The 19,636-nt window shown below is 38.3% G+C and overlaps 2 long non-coding RNA genes across 2 annotated transcripts in view; one reads left to right on the forward strand and one right to left on the reverse strand.

Annotated features, from left to right (window-relative positions):
- The window catches only part of LOC131278269 (uncharacterized), a 62,586-nt gene that overhangs the window by 37,696 nt on the left and 5,254 nt on the right, over positions 1 to 19,636 (forward strand). The window lies entirely within an intron of this gene.
- Positions 1,261 to 2,770, reverse strand: LOC131278270 (uncharacterized). The gene is made up of 2 exons (XR_009185585.2): positions 2,581 to 2,770; positions 1,261 to 1,711 (listed from the first exon to the last, which is right to left on the reverse strand). It is a non-coding gene; the product is annotated as an uncharacterized lncRNA (long non-coding RNA).

The raw sequence follows: 19,636 nt of genomic DNA on the forward strand, positions 1-19,636 counted from the left end.
ACCCATTATAAGTAGGATCTTTTGATGAGGCTACTTCAGTTAGGTGTGACCCACCTCTTTCAGGATGGGACTTATGCTTATTGCTAGAGTCCTTTATAAACAGATTGAATAGATAAAGAGAGAAAGCCTCTTGAAGCAAGAAGTTGAAATCAGTGAAACCCAAAAGAAAAGGGAAAGACCAGCAAATGCCACCTTGAGCCTTGCCATGTAGCAGAGGAGCTGAGGATGCCGGTAACCAGTCTTTGGGAGGAAAGCATTGCCTTGATGGTGCCTTGATTTGGGCATTTTCTCTGCCTCAAAGCTGTAGGTTAATAAATTTCCATTGTCTAACCTGACTCATTTCATGATATTTGCTTTAAGCAACCTAGGAAACTAAAACAGTACTTGAAACTGTTTTTGTTTCTTTTGGTGTTTTTAAAGTACTTGACTATTAGGTGAGTGCAAAAAGCTCAACTAAGAAATGCTTTCTTGTTGCCTTAAGAGAAAAGCATGTGTTTACATTGCATTTTCTTTAACAATGAAAATTCTGCTCCATAGAGTCACCATGAAGTAAACTTTCCCCCATTGCAAAAAATAAAATAGTGTAAAAGTATTTTTTAAAGTATAATGTGGGCATTCAAGTGCACAAATCTATACGCCTCTTACACTGACAGCTTCACCAAGGATTTTTCCAGTTTTCTGTAACTGAGTTTTGGAAAGAATTTAAACTTTTAAAGACAGGCCCTAAGAAGCACTCCTTCAGCACATGTAAGTTCAGTATGAATTCCCATTATCACTTGCATTCTGGAATATGTCATCCCAATATAAGTTCAAGAATTGTTCTGTGCCATCAACAAGCTGAATACAGTCTTGAAGAGTTAGCCACTCTAAGTGACTTTTCACATGGATAACTTTAGGGACATTTCTGGCTCTTCTTTTTGGGATTGCTGTATTCTAGGTTCTTGGGAGCACTTCTATAATCTTTGCTTTGGCTTATTCTTTGCAGAGAAAACTTAGTATTAATGCCATAGAAAAGGGAGAACATTGAATAAACTGTTTTCAAAAATCATTCTGACATCCATTTTAATAAACAATTTTGGGAATTCTATGATAATGTCAGCCAGTCAGTCAAGACTTACAGTCCAAGCCTGATCTGATGCTTAAACGGATTCACTGCTCTTGGTGACCCAGGCTTACTTACTCTTGTCTGGTGACCACATTATCCTAGGGTATTCATTTGTCTTTAGTCACAAAGACTTCAAATAAATATTCAAGACTTGGTTAAGAGCTCAAAGATGATTTATTTTCCCCATCCCAAGGCAGTCTCTTACAAATAATTGAGACTATCCTTTCTTTTTCTGGCTTTTCTTTCCTTTTTTCTCTTTTAACTCCAGATTCTCATTATCTACCTATGATTGCACTTGGTCAGACAATCCAGTTCTCATTGTTGAAATATCCTGGTCATTTCATGGCTTGTCAGAGATCTTTGGCTCTATTACTGAACTGTCCATTTCTTTCTTCTACATTTGTTTTTAAAGCTTGAGGAAGTTTTACTGCTGGAGGAAGAATGTTTCCCTTTTTTTCAGCTTTAAATGAATAGCCATCATGGAAAAGAAAGCCAACCGCATCATGGCTCCTGTCACAGTGTAGGCAAAACCTAAGAAAAGTCCACTGCCTCCACTCCATGTTAGGGTGGAAAGAACAACTGCTTTTTCTCCTTGGAAACTTGTTACTGGAAAGTCGAAGAAGACCTGTTAAAGATCTGTGTCAGCACTTCTCATCTCCCACCACTGCACATGCTAAATACATTTAGGCTGACCCATATGAAATTGTTGTTTGTGTAAAAAAATGATTGAATATTCAATTTCATATGGTTGTACCTATTGTTATAAAGCAGTACTCTGAACCTTGCTGGAATAAAATTAAGTATAAACAAGCTTTCCCGCTAAATAGTGGTAATCTGTGAAAGAGAATTCTGACACAGATAGATCTGAATGGCAAGCAGATAACAAAATAATGAACAGTTATATTAAATTTCCTTTGGCAAACCCAAGGAAATTAAAAAATACAGATAGGATTTCCAGCAAACCTAAATTTTTTGTTTATGTATCAGGAGATTCAGGAAAAGCTAAAATCCTTATTAGGCTAAGGTTTGGGTTCCAACCTCAGGGAAAATTCATTTTCTTCAAGAGGAAGGAAGAATAACAACAAAAAATGAGTTAGATGGCAAAACATTTTTGGTGGGAAAACCTAAGGCGGTTGTATTCACTTGGGTTTTGAAAAGACCAGCATCCCCCACCGCTGGGGAGAAAAATGTTTGAAGTGGGTTTGCTCTCATTAGCATTTTAATGATGTCATTTTGATTATGCATGTGGCCAGAGGTTTTTAAACATCTGGTGCCTTTTGTAAACCAAACTAATAAACAAATAAAAGCTTCTCATAGCAACTGGCAGAAGAGAGTGCGTTTCCCAGCAAAGCTCCTGAAAGGCCTCAAATCCCTTGGCAACATGCTATTTAAAGGCACAAGGAAACGTGTTAGGAAATTAGTTCTTTTTCTTTTACATCAAAATTCCTCAGTGTCACCAGGCCCTTAGATCTCACCTCCGCTCATCTTCCCAGCTGTTTTCTCCTGCTCTCAGTTCCATTAAGAGGGCTTTTCCTCACACCCAGAAAGTCTTCTCTCCGGTAGAAGTCATGGGCATTCTCTGTAGCCCAGGTTTAGTTCTTCCACTTGCATTTTTGCTAGGCCATTGGGCTAACTGGGTATTACTCACAGTTGGGATCAACACCAGGAGGGCAAGTATGGGATTGAAGCTCAGAGTAGAGGTTCTGGGTGGAAGATCTAGATTTGAGAGTCATTAGCATTATGACATGACTGTCAATGAGGTCACCCAAGGAGAGCATGCCCTGAGAGAGGAAGAAATACAGTATCTCCCTTGTTTGCAATATGGCCTCCCTACCCCCCTCAAGCCCAAACTGCTTGTAATATATTGTGAGGACAACAGAGCTTTTTTTTTTTTCATGTTTTTTGATTGCACCTATAATTGCTTTACTAGTAAGGCAATGGCATACACAGTTGATAGGATCAGAAGATCTGCCTTGAGAACCTGTTGTCAACTTTGATCTCTACTTAAATTGGGGGGGTGGGGGGGGGGAGAAGAAGGGAAGGGCTGGAATTTCTATTCAAAAGGTAACATCTTATGGTTTACTCTTTTGTTCTGTATTATAATACTTTATAAAAGAGAACAATCTGTGGCTTTCATTTTAATAGAATAGTGTTAGAGTCCCTGCTAAAGGAACAAAGTGAAGGCAAACCACACTCCTGGTCAGGGAATGAAAGGAGACAAAAAAACCTGAGAAGTAAAGACTGATTAAAAACTGAGAAGTGTCAACTGATTAAAAAAAAAGCAGCAGACAAGTATAACAGTGGGGATCTCTGACTGAAGAATGCCCTCACTCCCATGTAGAATGGATGTGTCCACGCACACCTCTACTAGGATAGTAAAGAAGAAAAGATGCAGGGAACTGGAGCAAGTGCCATCGTTCACTTTTCCCCAAGCATTTTTCATTCAAGCTCTCTGAGAGGTAAAGAGACTAAGGAGGTGCACAGTTTTTGTGTTATAAATCTGTGGTCTAGCTGGGGGTCGCCCTGAACAACTCCTAGCCAGTAGCTCTGAGAGGTTACAGGTGCCGGGGCAAGGGGTGCTGATGCCTTATCAGGCTGAAATTTCAAAACCGTGTACAAGCTCTGACAGATTCAGCCTCCATGAGAATTCTGCCTAGCGAGACTATGAAAGCAACTTTAAAATTACGTCTAAAGATCAGAGTTAGTGTAGATTGTGATTGAAGATAACATCTCTTAAAGATAGTGTTTAGTGCCAGTTCAAAGTTAAATGCTTTTTATTTTTAATCAAGAGTTACATTTGTATGTTTAAGTTACGTGAAAAAAATTGAAATTGCATATTAAAGCATATGTCCCCTAACTTGGAACATATGTCCCCACCCGCTTCCCACTTCTGCTTGCTGGCTTTGTACCTAAGAAAGAACATGGCATCTTCAGTGCAGAGTTCTTAGCATTCCTCACATGGATTGGATTCATTGGACCCACCACTTGAATTCAGGGTTCTCTTGGATTATGCTACTTTTGCCTAGAATAAAAGATTCCATAGTCTACCTCAATTTGGGGATTTTTAGTCCCTGTTCCAGATTTACTTCTTATCATACCTCTCTTTACTTTCACAGTCCTCCATCTTATCCCATCCTATACAGCATGCTTCTCCTCACTGTTTTAGATCTCTAGGCCCAGTGTTATTTAATCTTTCTTGTGGGACAGAAATAGGTCTTCCTATTTAATCTAAATACCAGATAATGTTATTAGTTTTTACTAATACTTTTATTCCTTTTAAAAAAAATTAGTTGTATCGTGATGGAGTAACAGTATTACTTACAAGAGAACTATGCATTTCTCTTTTTGTCATACAGATTTGACATGGAAAATAGAAAAGCTTAGAATAAAATAATTTGACAACCAATTAGCCAAATGGACACCAGTCTTCCTTCATCTCCAGAAAGAAAGTGGTATAAAAGGATACTGTAGGTTATGTTGAAACTATAGTTACCAACAGGCAAACCTTCCGTAAAATGCTGTATTCGGTTTAGATGACAGTACAGTTTTTTGAAAGCGGGAAAGGCAGCTGTCTGCATCCACACAGTGAAGTCTTTGTTGATGAAGCCATTGTTGCCTGGTTCCTCTACATCAAGGTGGTAGACGGGCTTAGGCCAGTATGGGGGCTTTGTGGTTCCTAGGGGAAATAAATAAGGGATATGTGGGGGGGGGGGGGGGGGGCGGGAAATCATCTACCCCCTTCAGTTTTCTTTAGAATGTAGAAAATGAAAGAACTTCTGCATTCTTGAAGAAAGATTAAAAAAATATGACTTTTTAAAAAAGTGTATGCTTGTGTATGTGTTCATGTTAATGTAAGCTATCTAAGTATGTGACCATTAAAAATAAGGGTGTAAAGGCTCTAAAGAAACTTGGTGGAAATGCTCATAATATAGTTCATGGGAAAAAGAAGGTAGAGTATCAAATTATATGTATATTTGTGTTCAACTTTATAAAATCCATGTAAAACATAGAAAAAATAGAACAAAATAATAATGGTAACATCATGGAATGTGGTAGATTGAATTATATACCCCAGTTTAGACATGTTCTTAATCTTAATCCATGTACCTGTGGGTGTGAACTCATTGCAGACAGGACCTCTTGAAGAGGTTATTTTAGTTAAGGTGTGACCAACTGAAGCAGGGTGGGCCTTACTTTGATTACTGTGAGCCTTATAAAGAGAAGAAACTGGAAGCCCAGGTCAGAGAAGCCCACAGGGAGAAGCTGGAACCCGAAAGAGAGAGGAGAGGCCATCACCGTGTGTTGGGAAACCCAAGGATGGCAGCAAGCCAGCACCAGAATGCTAAGGACCCTGTGAGGCAGCAAGACTTTTAGCCTTGGAAACCTGAGACAATAAATTACCATTGTTTAAACCAACCCATTGTGCAGTATTTGTGATAGCAGCTCAGGCAAACTAAGTCATGGAGAATATTCTTATTTTCTTTGACTTCATTAGTAATCTAAAGAAAGCATATTAAAGCAAGATACCCTTTTCATCTAAAAATTGGTTAAGATTGAAAGGAAAAATGATAACATTTGATGAGGCAGTGGGGAAATGGGAATTCTCATATATAGCAGTTAGAAATGTGGATGAACAACATTTCTGGGCTATCCAGAAACATGCATCAAACTGTAATATTTTTCATACATTTTTGACCCAGAAATTCTACTTCTAGCCATGTATTCTAAGGAAATTATGGAAGTGCACAAAGATTAAGTTACATAGATATCCACCACAGGACTATTATTTCTAAGAGCTCAAAGCTAGAAATGAGGAAGCATTGGTAAACAGCAGGAGATGGAGAGAAATGGCAATGCAAGCCTGTTTTAAGTCCAGGAAGCCTGGTAGATTTGGGTGCTGTAGGAATGTTGGAAGAACAGGGTGGTAGCACAGTGCTAAGCGATGAATCTGTTGATACTTTTCTCACACTTCCTGCTTTACAATGGTGGCATGTTTGTCTCTCTCACAAGAAACTATTGAGAACAGTGCCTTCCTCATTTTTTTCCCACTTGCATTTTATCTAGTCCCACATAGTATGTGTCCATCCACATGGTAGGTGTCCAATAAATGTTTGAAAAAGGGATAAAAATTTCCAATTAAATCTGGCAGAAGTTGATATTAAAAACCACACTGAACTTTTTTTTAAAGATTTACTTATTTCTCTCCACCCTTTCATTGTTTGCATTTGCTGTGTCTTTTTGTAGTGTGTGGTCTTTTTTTTAGGAGGCACTGGGAACTGAACCTGGGACCTCCCATGTGAGAGGGAGGCATCTAATCACTTGAGCCACTTCTTCCTGCTTTTTTGAATTTCTCATTATGTTTTCCTCCATATGTCTCTTGTTGTGTCATCTTGTTGCATCAGCTCACCGTGCTAGCCATCACATCAGCTAGCTGTCTTGCTCATCTTCTTTACAATAGAGGCACCGGGAACTGAAACTGGACCTCCTGTGTGGTAGGCAGGAGCTCAATCACTTGAGCCACATCCACTTCCCATACTGAATTTTTTAAAAGATTTATTTAATTATTTCTGCCTCCCATTGTTTTTGAACTTGCTGTCTGCTTTCTGTGTCCATTTGCTGTGTGTTCTTCTGTGTTTTCTTGTCTTCTCTTTAGGTGGCACCAGGAACTGATTCCAGGACTTTCCGAAGTGGGAGAGAGGCACTCAGTCTCTTGCGTCATTTCAGCTTTCTGGTTTGCTGCATCTCTTATTGTCTCTCCTCTGTGTCTCTTTTTGTTGTGTCATCTTGCTGTGCCAGCTCTCCATGCAGGCCAGCATGCTGCGTGGGCTGGCACTCCATGTGGGCCAGCACTCCATGTGGGCCAGCTCTCCACTCAGGCCAGCTCACTGCATGGGCCAGCTTGCCTTCACCAGGAGGCCCTGGGAATGGAACCCTGGACCTCCTATATGTTAGATGAGAGCCCAGTCACTTGAGCCACATTCACTTCCTCCAAAACTGAATTTTAAAGAGCTTGTGAACAAAAGTAAATTATTTCATGAACTTTTTACCTCCATCAAGCCAGTTCTACTATTTGTAGCATAACTAAATATTAAATAGGCAGCAGATCTTTCTCAACCCTGACTGCTGACAAAACCATTTTCTTCTAAAAGAAATCCAGATCTGTTTTCTAAGTATGAGCAGTGGGGCTTGTAAAAGCATATGCTAAATATAGTTGGATTAATCTGCTGAAGTATGTTTTTACACACATACTTCCTCTAGAATTAATCCTTTGCTGTAGAAACTTCCTCTGCAAACTTTGTGGATCCCACCTATTTTGGTGAAAATGGCACTCTTCACAAGATTTTGATTATGGTTGCTAGATCTTTAGAGCCTGCACAGTTGACCTCACCCTCTCTATGTTCTGCCCAGAGATCCTGCCCCATGCAGTGTGTCCTATGGGCCACTCACATGAGAGTCACCCAGGCAGGTTGTTAAAATGTAGGTTCAAGCACTCCTTCCCATACCAACCCCTGATGCTACCCCATCTCATACTCCCAGAGAGTAAGAGGAGCATGTTCCTCATTTTTCAAGTTCAGTTAGGTAATTTGTATTCATCCCTTCCTTCAACATTAAGCATTTCTTGATCATCAAACACTAGGTATATAAGACTGCATAAGACCCAATCCTTTTCCTAAAGAAATTCACAATCTGAAGTGAAATTATACAAACAGATAATATTATATATATAATGTGGTAGTTTTTACAATAAAGATAAGAACAAAGTGCAGGGGGAGCTGAGAGAAAGCCTAGAATCCTCTGTGTTATAGGTCTTATGGTTAAGTTTCAAAATAATAGAATGTTGTGAGTTCCTTTCAAAAACTAGCAATTCAGTGATACATAAAGTGACCACATACCCCAGTTTCCCAGGACAGTCCTGGTTTATGTCTGTGGTTCTAATAGCCCATCTAATATAGCATTAGTTCCAGACAAATAATGTACACATAATTTCATCTTTCCAGTTACTGCCATGGTCTTAGCTAGTAGAGTGTGAGTTAACTAGGTTTAGTGAATGGAACTCTCACTTTAATGTTTGATTGTATGTGAAAAATAACTTAAAACCCTTTCAGTCAAATCATAACGTAGCATAACTCATGCAAGGAGAGCATACAGGGCTCTTCTGATAAAAACAAAGTATGCTTGGACCCTTAGCAACGAGGGCCATCTGACTTATATCTGTCTTAGATGGGTATTAGGAAAAGAATTGATACTGCGACGGCTGCTGATGGTTTAACAGTCCACTCAATTATGCCACAGCCTGTCTTGGCCTGTGAGATGCATGAAGCTGTCCATGGTAACATGGGAAGTTATATGTTAGGTTTTACATACATGGCATATGTGTTGGGAATTGATGCTGAGCATCTGAACTCTCTTGCCACAGTGGCTTTGTTATTTATTACATGATGTAAATATATAACTATTTTGTGCTTGTAACAATTTTTAAAAATTTTTTCAATAAATCCTTTCAGCTGTGAAAAGTTAAAAAAAATAGATGTGCATGTCTAATGTAAAATTCAATACAGTTTCTCAAGAAAGTTGATGGTGAATGTGATACTTGCAATTTATCACTCACCCACCATGGGAACCAAAGTGATATCAATGGTCACATGAAAATCAAAAGACAAAAATCTGCTGAAGAACATCAGAATTGACTTTAACAGCATGGTATTGGCATAAGGAGAGACATATAGACCAATGGAATCGAATTGAAAGCTCTGATATAGAACCTCACATATACAACCACATAATATTCGATAAAGCCACCAAACCCTCTCAACTGGGAGAGAGTGGCCTATTCAACAAATGGTGTCTGGAGAACTGGATAGCCATATGTAGAAGAATGAAAGAGGATTACCATCTCACACCTTATACAAAGATTAACTCAAGATGGATCAAAGACCTAAATATAAGAGCCAAGACCATAAAAACCTTAGAAAGCAGTGTAGGGAAACATCTACAGGACCTTGTAATAGGTAATGGATTTATGAATATCTCACCAAAAGCACGAGCAGCAAAAGAACTAATAGATAAATGGGACTTCCTCAAAATTAAAGCCTTCTGCACCTCAAAGGAGTTTGTCAAGAAAGTAAAAAGGGAGCCCACACAGTGGGAGAAAATATTTGGCAATCATATAACTGATAAGAAACTTATAACTTGCATATATAAAGAACTCCTATATCTTGAAAATAAAAAGATAAACAACCCATTTAAAAAATGGGAAAAAGACTTAAACAGACACTTCTCCGAAGAAGAAATACAAATGGCAAGAAAGCACATGAAAAAATGTTCCAAATCTCTAGCTATCAGGGAAATGCAAATCAAAACCACAATGAGATACCATCTTACACCCATAAGATTGGCAGCTATGAAAAAAACAGAAGAATACAAGTGCTGGAGAGGATGTGAAGGAAGGGGAACACTCATCCACTGCTGGTGGGAATGCAGAAGGATCCAACCATTCTGGAGAACAGTATGGCGGTTTCTCAAAAAACTAGCCATAGATTTGCCATATGACCCAGCAATACCACTGCTGGGAATATACCCAGCAGAACTGAAAACAAGAACACAAACCAATATATGTACACCAATGTTCATAGCAGCATTGTTCACTATTGCCAAAAGTTGGAATCAACCCAAATGCCCATCAACAGACGAGTGGATCAATAAAATGTGGTATATACACACAATGGAATACTACTCGGCTGTAAGAACAAACACACTACAAACACATGTGATAACATGGATGAATCTTGAGAACCTTATGTTGAGTGAAGCAGCCCAGACATTGAAGGACAAATACTACATGACCTCAATGATATGAAATAAACAAGCTGCCCTAGATAGCAAGAGACTGAACGATAGGCTTGCAGGAAATCGGAGGGTGGAGGAAGGATATGAGCCGATGTCTGCAGGGGTGGAATTTAAGACGAGATGGTGGTAAGTATGAACACAAAGAAGAGATAAAAGGGGGGTAAGGGGTTGCCTTTGCTTGGGGCTTTGCGGGTTTGAGGGTGGCTGGGGAGGGACGGATGGGTAACGTTGCCCAAAAGTGGGGGGAGGGAGGGGTAGCATACGAACCAGGAGAGGGTCAGGTGTTGGTGGAGAGTAAAATGCCGAGAAAATCATATCAAAATATAATAAAGAGGGTTACCTGTTTAGAATGCTCGGAGGGGAGGGTCTGATGCAGGACGGGCTCCTGGGGAATGTCTAAATGCTCATTCTGCCAGAGTGGGTGACACCATGGGGTAGAAACCCAAGTAGTGAGAGTGGGGGTGGACCCACATCCTGGGGAGGACTAATGCCATCCAATAGAGGGAACTGTATCCCTCGAGAGAAAGGGTGGCTCCCAGGGCATTGGGGCAGTTGAGCAAGTTAGGCCCTGAACACTATTCCATCTATCTCTGGAAGTGGCTCCTCAGGAAACGGAGGTTGGCTATCACTGAGGGCACCAAGGTGGAAGGGAAAATGGACGTTAAATGTGTGAAACCAAAGTAAATGGGGGGTAAGAGAGGAGTTTCTTGAGAGTACACAAAGATGGATATAAAACATGTAATATTACACCATAACATATAGGAGATGACAGACTGATAATGTAAACCATAATGTAAAACATAGGATAACTAAAAATGTAAAGAACTGTGTATCCTAAAGTATGCACCATAATGTAAGCACAGATGTCACCTTGTTAGAAAGCTAATGTCTCAGACTCTGTACATCACTTTAAGTAAATATGATATGAATAGGGCGTAAGAGTATCACTGTGGAAGGGAAAAGGTTTTCTGGTGGATGTGTGGGAGTGCTGTATATTATATATATACATTGCTGTGGTCTAGGACTCCTGTGAAGAAAAGCTGAATAATTAGGGGGGGGGGGGGGGAAGAAAAAAATAGGATGTGGAATTTTTTCAAGTCAACATTCTTTATCTAAGTTCTTTATCTAACTTTATCCAAGTTCTTTATCTATCCTTTAAACTCATCGCTATATGCCATTCCCTAGTAAGGGACCATGACATTATATTGGGCTTCAAATTTCGGGGAGTTCTGGATCACAGAGTGTTTCAACAATGGCAATGGAGGGATACTGGTATGGGATACCAATGACAGGTGATATATGACTGACAGGGAGCTGTACAGAACATATGTCCAGGGTGCATGGTAATGTTTGGATATACTCATAGTGGCAACAATTAAAAACCACAGTAGGGGGGGTACTGGGTTCCTGGCCAGTGGTGCTCTGTCGTGGTCCCTAGGGGAGCAGCGACAGTCTCCCAGGTACAGTGGTGGGGACCGGGAGGGAGTGAGGGTTCAACAGTGAGCCCCAGATGCTAATGACTATGCTTGTGAGCTGATAAACCCAAAATAAGAACAAGGCCTAGAGCAACTTTGTGCCTGGGAATTTCCTTCTGTCAGCCTTCATGTTACTCAAATGTGGCCAGTCTCGAAGCCAAACTCAGCATGTAAATGCAATGCCTTCCCCCCAGCGCGGGACATGACACCCGGGGATGAGCCTCCCTGGCAACGAGGGACCACTATCAACTACCAACTGATGATGCAACTGGAAAATGACCTTATACGGAAGGTTCAATGCGGATCAGCAGAATATCCATGTCTACATAAAATACCATGACTTTAAAATGCTGTTTGACCTAAAGTAAGGGGGAAATGGAAAGGAGAAATGAGTTTATATGGCTACGAGTTTCTAAAAAAGAGTCTGGAGGCTGGCAGAAGGTTTGCCCTCATGCACAACTGAGCAGAGTCAGAGAGACAGATAAAGCAGATACAACCCCCAGATATTGGTTCCTTTGAGGGCTAAAGAGACCCATGGGAGTCATGGTCATGGCCGATGGGGTTAACTACCAGGGCAGATGGCCCCTCTTTGGAAATGGTGTTTATGTGTGATGAATCTGGACTCAGATGGGATCTCCCTTCATAAGACTTTCATGCTAATGTGCTGGAGGTGCAGTTAATGTTGGGGTTTAAGATATATTTAGGGGATTTGAATCTCTGGACTGACAATGTGATAGCCAGATCCTGAGCCTCAACAGACTCCAGCACCTACAATCTGATTTATTGGACTTACCACACTCAGCTAAGATGGAGTTGAAGAAGGACAACCACCACACCATGGAGCCTAGAGTGATTACAACTGAAAATGGGAGGGTTGCATCCAGCATCCAGGTGGAATCTGACCCTCCGCTTGACATAGAGGTGCAATGGACACAACCAATCCAATGTCCACATAGAAGAGGTGGCATTGGATTGGGAAAAGTGGACATAATGGACAAAGGGTATGGGGAAAGGCAGGAAGAGATGAGAGGTGGAGGCGTCTTCGGGACATGGAGCTGCCCTGGATGGTGCTTCAGAGGTAATCACCGGACATTGTAAATCCTCACAGGGCCCACTTGATGGAATAGAGGAGAGTATGGGCCATGATGTGAACCAATGTATATGAGGTGCAGAGGTGCCCAAAGATGTACTTACCAAATCCAATGGATGTGTCATGATGATGGGAACGAGTGTTGTTGGGGGGGGGGGGGAGAGGGGGGGTGGGGGGATGGGGTTGAATGGGACCTCACATATATATTTTTAATGTAATATTATTACAAAGTCAATAAAAAATAAAAAAATTAAAAAAAAAAAAAGAATTGACTTTAAGAGTTAGTAGTTATTTTTAAAAGAGTGTCATAAGACAATTCCTTAACTTGTATAGTTACAGAAGGCCTATTTTTAATCAGTGTGTGAACATGACTTTTCATTTAGATATTATTATCAAAAATATCCTTCTAGTTTCATTTTTCTATTGCAATTTTTTTTTGTAATTGAAGAAAATATCCATTAGTACAACAAAGAACTCTGCAAACAGATAAATGAGGCCAGCAGTGTCTTCAGATGCTTCAAGTAAAAAACTCAGGTATGTTAATTCTAATAATGGCTTGATTTTTCCCCCTATCTCATGCAATCAGAACAATACTTTTGGAAATTTAATCGCTGATATTAAACCACTGGCTTATATTATCAATGTTACTACAAATCCAATTAAAAAACTCAACCACCAAGTTAAACTTGCTTGGTTTTGCAGTGATAACACAAATGCAAATAGGAGCACAACCATAGGAGTAAAGATAAAGCTTTTAGTAAATTGATAAAATGATAATTGATGAGAAGAAATGTGCTTACCCTTGGTTGTGATATATTTATAATTCATAATTGTATCCCAAAAAGCTACAATACCTATTAATAAAAATAAGAGCTGTAGTTATGAAAATTTATAAATATTTTTGTACGTTAACAATTAGAGAAACGGAACTACAACATTTTTGAATTGACACTGATGGTAAATTTAAAAAATACTTCAGTATGGCAGTATGTATAGCCTCTCTTTGCTGGTCATTGTCAAGCAGAATTTTACAATGTGTGAGCCTTTATTTTTTTTTCTTTTTGAATTTTTAAAAATTTATTGCAATATATCACTCATACATAAACATACATAAACATTGTGTATAATAGTTGTGAACTTACAAAGCAAATATATATAACATCAAACAAATATATATAACATCTCACCCTACCACCAATAACTTGCATTGTTTTGAAACTTTTTAACTAATGATTAAAGAGCATTACTAAAATATTACTACTAAACAAAGTAGTTTTCTCCTAACCAATCTGATTGTTATTATCTTTATATCATTTCTATATGAACATACATAAACAATTAAGTGTAGAGTAAAAGTTGTGAACTTACAAAGAAAATATACATAATATTATACAGGGGTCCCATACATTGACCTTCCACCAACACTTTGCATTGTCATGAGACATTTGTTACAAACTATGAAAGAACACTGTCAAAATCTTACTACTAATCATAGTCCTTATCTTACATTTGGTGTTTTTCCCCCCAATCCACCCTATTATTATTTTTTAAATATACTTTTTATGACAGAAGTTGTAAACTTATAAAACAATCATGCACATGTGCAGAATTCCCAAACAGCACCCCTCCATCAACACACCACAATGTGGTGTGTCATTTGCTACAGATAAAATAATATCATCTGGCGGCAGACTTGGCCCAGTGGTTAGGGCATCCGTCTACCACATGGGAGGTCCACGGTTCAAACCCTGGGCCTCCTTGACCCGTGTGCAGCTGGCCCATGCACAGTGCTGATGTGTGCAAGGAGTGCCCTGCCACGCAGGGGTGTCCCCCGCGTAGGGGAGCCCCACGCGCAAGGAGTGCGCCCTGGAAGGAGAGCCACCCAGCGCGAAAGAAAGTGTAGCCTGCCCAGGAATGGTGCCTCCCACACGGAGAGCTGACACAACAAGATGAGGCAACAAAAAGAAACACAGATTCCCATGCCGCCGACAACAACAGAAGCAGACAAAGAAGACACAGCAAATAGACACAGAGGATAGACAACCAGGGTGGGGGGAGACGGGTAGAGAAATAAATAAATAAAATCTTAAAAAAAAAAAAGATTATTACCATGTCCATAGTGTACATTTGGCTTACATTTTCCATACTGCCTCAATATCAGCACAGTACATCTTTTGCATAGATGCAAGAATATTATATTATTACTAATAACCACAGTCCATAGGTCTCTCTAGCTGTATTTTTCCCAGGCTTCTCCACATTCCCATCACCCTGCAGTAGTGATATACATTTGTTCTAGCTAACGAAGGACACACTTGCATCTATACCATCAACCACAATTCTCACCCACCTCTTGGTTTACTGTGCTGTTCAGTTCATAGATTATTCTCAAGCATTCTGTCAATTGTCATTTACATAACTAGACTACCATTTTCAGTCACATCCCCATTTATAAACTAGCTGTTACTCACTGTGTGTTACCATCCACGCTATACATTTCCACAAGTTTACAGCAAAGCTAATTAAAACGTCTACATACATTAAACATCAGTAGTCCCTCTCAGTCCTTATTTTACCTCCTTTAAGAATCCATCACCTACCACCAGGTCTTAAAGATATTTCCAGTAATTTCTTCTAGAAGTTTTATGGTTCTTGATTTTGGTTTTAGTTTTTTGATCCATTTCGAGTTAATTTTTGGAAAAGGTGTGAGATAGGGGTCCTCTTTCCTTCTTTCAGCTATGGATGTCCAATTTTTCAGCACCATTTGTTGAATAGATTGTTCTGCCTGAGCTTTGTGAGTTTGACAGCTAGTCAACAATCACTTGACCATACCTGTGAGGGTCTGTTTCTGAACCATAAATTTGGTTCTATTGGTCTATTTTATCTGTCTTTAGGCCAGTATCATGTTGTTTTTATCACTATAGGTAGGTACTATGATTTAAAGCCTGGAGATGTGGGTTAACATTTCCCTTTTATGATGCTTCTGGCTATTCAGGACACCTTACCCTTCCAAATAAATTTAAAGATTGTGCTTTCAATTTTTTCTTTAATGCTGGTGTTGTTTTTATCGGGATTGCATTAAATCTGTATATCAATTTGAGTAGAATTGACATCTTTATGATATTTAGTCTTCCAATCCATGAGCATGGAATGCTCTTCCAGTTATTTAGGGGGTTAGGGTTCTATGATTTGTTTTAACATTGGGTTGCAGCTTTCTGAATACAAATGTTTTACATCATTGGGTAACTTTATTCCTGACTATTTGAGGTTGTTGTTGTTTTTTTGTCATATTTTATTTTCACCACTCTTTTGACATTTTTACTTACTTTTATTGATGTAATCTTCATTTCTAGACCCTCTTCCAGGCTGCTCACTCTTTTAACATTTTCCCTTTTCAAGCTCTAGCACACCCTTTAGGATTTCCTGAAATTCTGGTCTCTTGCTAAAAATTCTCTCAGTTTCTGTTTATCTGTGAATATTCTAATTTTGCCCTCATTTTTGAAAGACAGTCTTGTTGGACATAAGATTCTTGGCTGGAAGTTTTTCTCTTGTAGTATCTTAAATATATCAGACCACTCTCTTCTTATCTCTATGATCTCTGGTGAGAAATCAGCACCAATCTTTTTGGATATCCCTTATATATTTTTTTTAATTAAAAAAATTTTTTTCTTTCTTTATTTTTTAAATATTACATTCAAAAAATGAGGTCCCCATATACCCCCCACTGCCCTCACCCCACTCCTTCCCCCATAACAACAATCTCCTCCATCATCATGAGAAATTCATTGCATTTGGTGAATACATCTCTGAGCACCACTGCACCTCATGGTCAATGGTCCACATCATAGCCCACACTCTCCCATATTCCACCCAGTGGGCCATGGGAGGACATACAATGTCCGATAACTGTCCCTGCAGCACCACCCAGAACAACTCCAAGTCCCAAAAATGCCCCCACATCACATCTCTTCCTCCCATTCCCTACCCCCAGTGTATGAGCCTTTAAAGAACTCCTCTCACCCAAAGTATCCTACAACAGTCCTGAGATTGTTTCATTTTGTTTATAAATAAGTATGCTCTCTAATTTTGGTTGCATTTGTTTAAAATAGTAAAAAATCTTTAAATAAAATATCCAAAATATGGAATGCCAAAAAAACACTTTGGTGTAAAGATTTAGTGAACTGTAATTATTGAAAACCAAGCTTAAAAACAAAAACAGGGATACGTTGAAATTTACCCTCTGAAAGCAAGGGAATAAATAATTTAACATATTGTGCTTTGGAACATCTTCATTTATGTGAAGACTCTTGATAGAGCTCTTATTATTAACTGGATACATTTTTCCCCTTTACCAGAATAAAATGATATAGAGAAGCCCTAAGATTTTGTAGCATCTAGATTTGGTAATACATTCAGGGAATCACAAATGGAGAAAACATGTGAAGTAAAAAAGACAATACTGATAAAAAATATCTGGATTAAAATATTAGCATATTTCAATTAAAAAATTGAAATCAAGAATATCCTCCATTTAGTAAAGTTGGTTGTGAAGATAATACGTACCTCAGCACCCATAGAGTATTTTCTTTTTTATTTATTTGTTTTTGTTTTCTTTAAACAAATCCATTTTATTGATGCATATTAATAAAGCATAAATCCATCTGAAGTGTACAATCAAATGGTATTTGATATAATCACATAGTTGTGCATTCATCACTTCAGTCATTATTAGAGCATTTTCATTATTCCAATAATAATAATAATAAACAAAAAACAAAAACTCATCACCTCTCAATCTCTCTATGCTTCCCCTGCCATACATAGCTGCTATTCTATTTCCATCTCTCTGATTTATTTATATTTATATTTTATAAAAACAGTCTTATAGATGCAATATCACCCATATTCACATTTCATATGAAGTTTCTCTTTGTTATACAGTCCCATGTTACATTTTTTACCTTTCCTTTTAGTAATATACATGTCCTTAGACTTCCCCTTTCAACCACTGTCATACCCATATAATAGCTCTGATAGTTACACACACTATTCATTTCTAAAGATTTACAAACAACCTTTTTTTTTTACCAATTCTGCACAGATTAACTCTCAGCTTTCCATTCCCTTTTACTCTAAAAAATGCACCAGTTTGACCAATAAATTACATGGTCATCCTAATTATAGATGAAGCAACAAGTTTCTTAAACCATATCTTTTTCCTAATGGTAAACTGGGAGGAAGCAGGACACACCATCATTACATGTTCTGATAGGTGTGTGATGGAGGTGCCCACAGCATGGGAAAAAGTAGACCAAAAAGGAAGTCAGCAAAGGAATAAGATAGAGGAATCATAAACATCTCTCCACACATTAAAAAAAAAAAAAGGTTTTATTAAAAGATGAGACCGTTAAGCTAGTATGTGGATCTTACCTGCAAATGCATTAAAAAGATTTCTGGAACTTGGATTCTGAAACTTGACATACTTATCTGTCCACCACGTGAGTCCACTCCTTAGCATTGGGACTTTGATATGTATAGATGAATTTAGATGGTATGAAAGAATAATGGTGTCTTTAAGGAAATTAAAAGTTGTGTTTGTCAGACATGCAAGTAATTTTTGCCACCTTTCAAAGGGCAGAACAAGAGACAGTTTAAAAATAAATCAGGGTTTTAGTAGACCCAACACACCTACATGCCATCAATGCTGGAATCACAAGATCGTTTTTTTCCTGCCAAGGTTGAGCCAATTACTGAGAAATACTCTTAAGCTTCATTTAACTCATGTTCCCTGACTACTGCTTTGGGTCTCTGGCAAGGGAGAACTTACTTGTAAATGAAATTCTGGAAGTCAGTGCTCCGGCTTAGCTGGGATAATGTATACAAAATTAAACAAACAAAAACAATGCCTCTTAGCTGCAGATCTGCACATCTGGACAATTCGAGATCACAGACTTAAGGAAGAGTACATCATGGAACAGAGGAAAAGTCACTTACCATTGAACATACTGTTGGCAATGGCACCACAAGGAGCGATGGGAGTCCCATTGTGGGATATTCCAAAAGGAGCACAATTCTGAATATTCTAGATGTAAGATGACACAGCAATGAGAAAAACTTGGAAAACTCTTAGAATGTTGAAAATGAAAACAATAGCATTGAAAATCAATCCATACTGATTTACTGACATGGTCCAAGGCTATGGATTGCTACCTTTTCTCCCCAGCCTTCTGGCTTACTTAGGTTGAGAAATCTTTAGAGGTGTGCATGTGTGTAGTTATTTTCGTCATTATCAATATATATTATGCCAAAATGTCTGCAGAAAAGAATTTACCCTTGTTTGGCTTTGCTAAATATCATACCAAGTCTGCATTGGAATACATTTTAAAAATTATTTTTAGATTGAAGTAGAACATATTGAGGAAAGCACACAAATCATGAGTATATAGCTAGATGACTTATCAAGGGAATCCAACAATTAACTACCAGAATGCACTTTTTTCACACTTCCATGGATTTTGTTTAAAATTTTTAAATTTAGGTTTATATACAACCTAAAATTTCCCCTTTTATCCATGTTCAAATATACAGTTCAATGGTGTTAATTCACAATGTTGTGCTACCACCACTACCATTCATTACCAAAACTTTTCCATCATGCTAAACAGAAACTCCGTACCAAATGCAGAATAAACTTTTTTTTTTGGTTTTGTTATGTTTTGTTTCTTTTGTTATTTGGAAATTTCATTTTTTTCATTTACTAAATTTTTTTATTTTAAAAACAATTTATTGAAGTTTAGCATCACACATTTGAACACACGTAAAAGTGTATAGTAAAAGTTGTGAACTTACAAAATAAACATGCATAATATCACACAGGGCTTCCGTACATCACCCCACCAAAAATACCTTGCATTGTTGTGAACATTTGTAACAAATTATGAAAGAGCATCATCAAAGAATTACTCTGACTATAGTCCATATCTTACATTTGGTATATTTTCCCCCAAACCCGTCCTCTTATATTTTGTTCATGAATCATACAGTTTATCTAAAGTGTACAATCAGTGGCATTGGTATAACCACAGAGTTGTGTATTCATCAATTCAATCAATATTAGAG

The sequence above is a fragment of the Dasypus novemcinctus genome, chromosome 4 (assembly GCF_030445035.2).
Source record: "Dasypus novemcinctus isolate mDasNov1 chromosome 4, mDasNov1.1.hap2, whole genome shotgun sequence".
NCBI classification, from domain to species: Eukaryota; Metazoa; Chordata; class Mammalia; order Cingulata; family Dasypodidae; genus Dasypus; species Dasypus novemcinctus.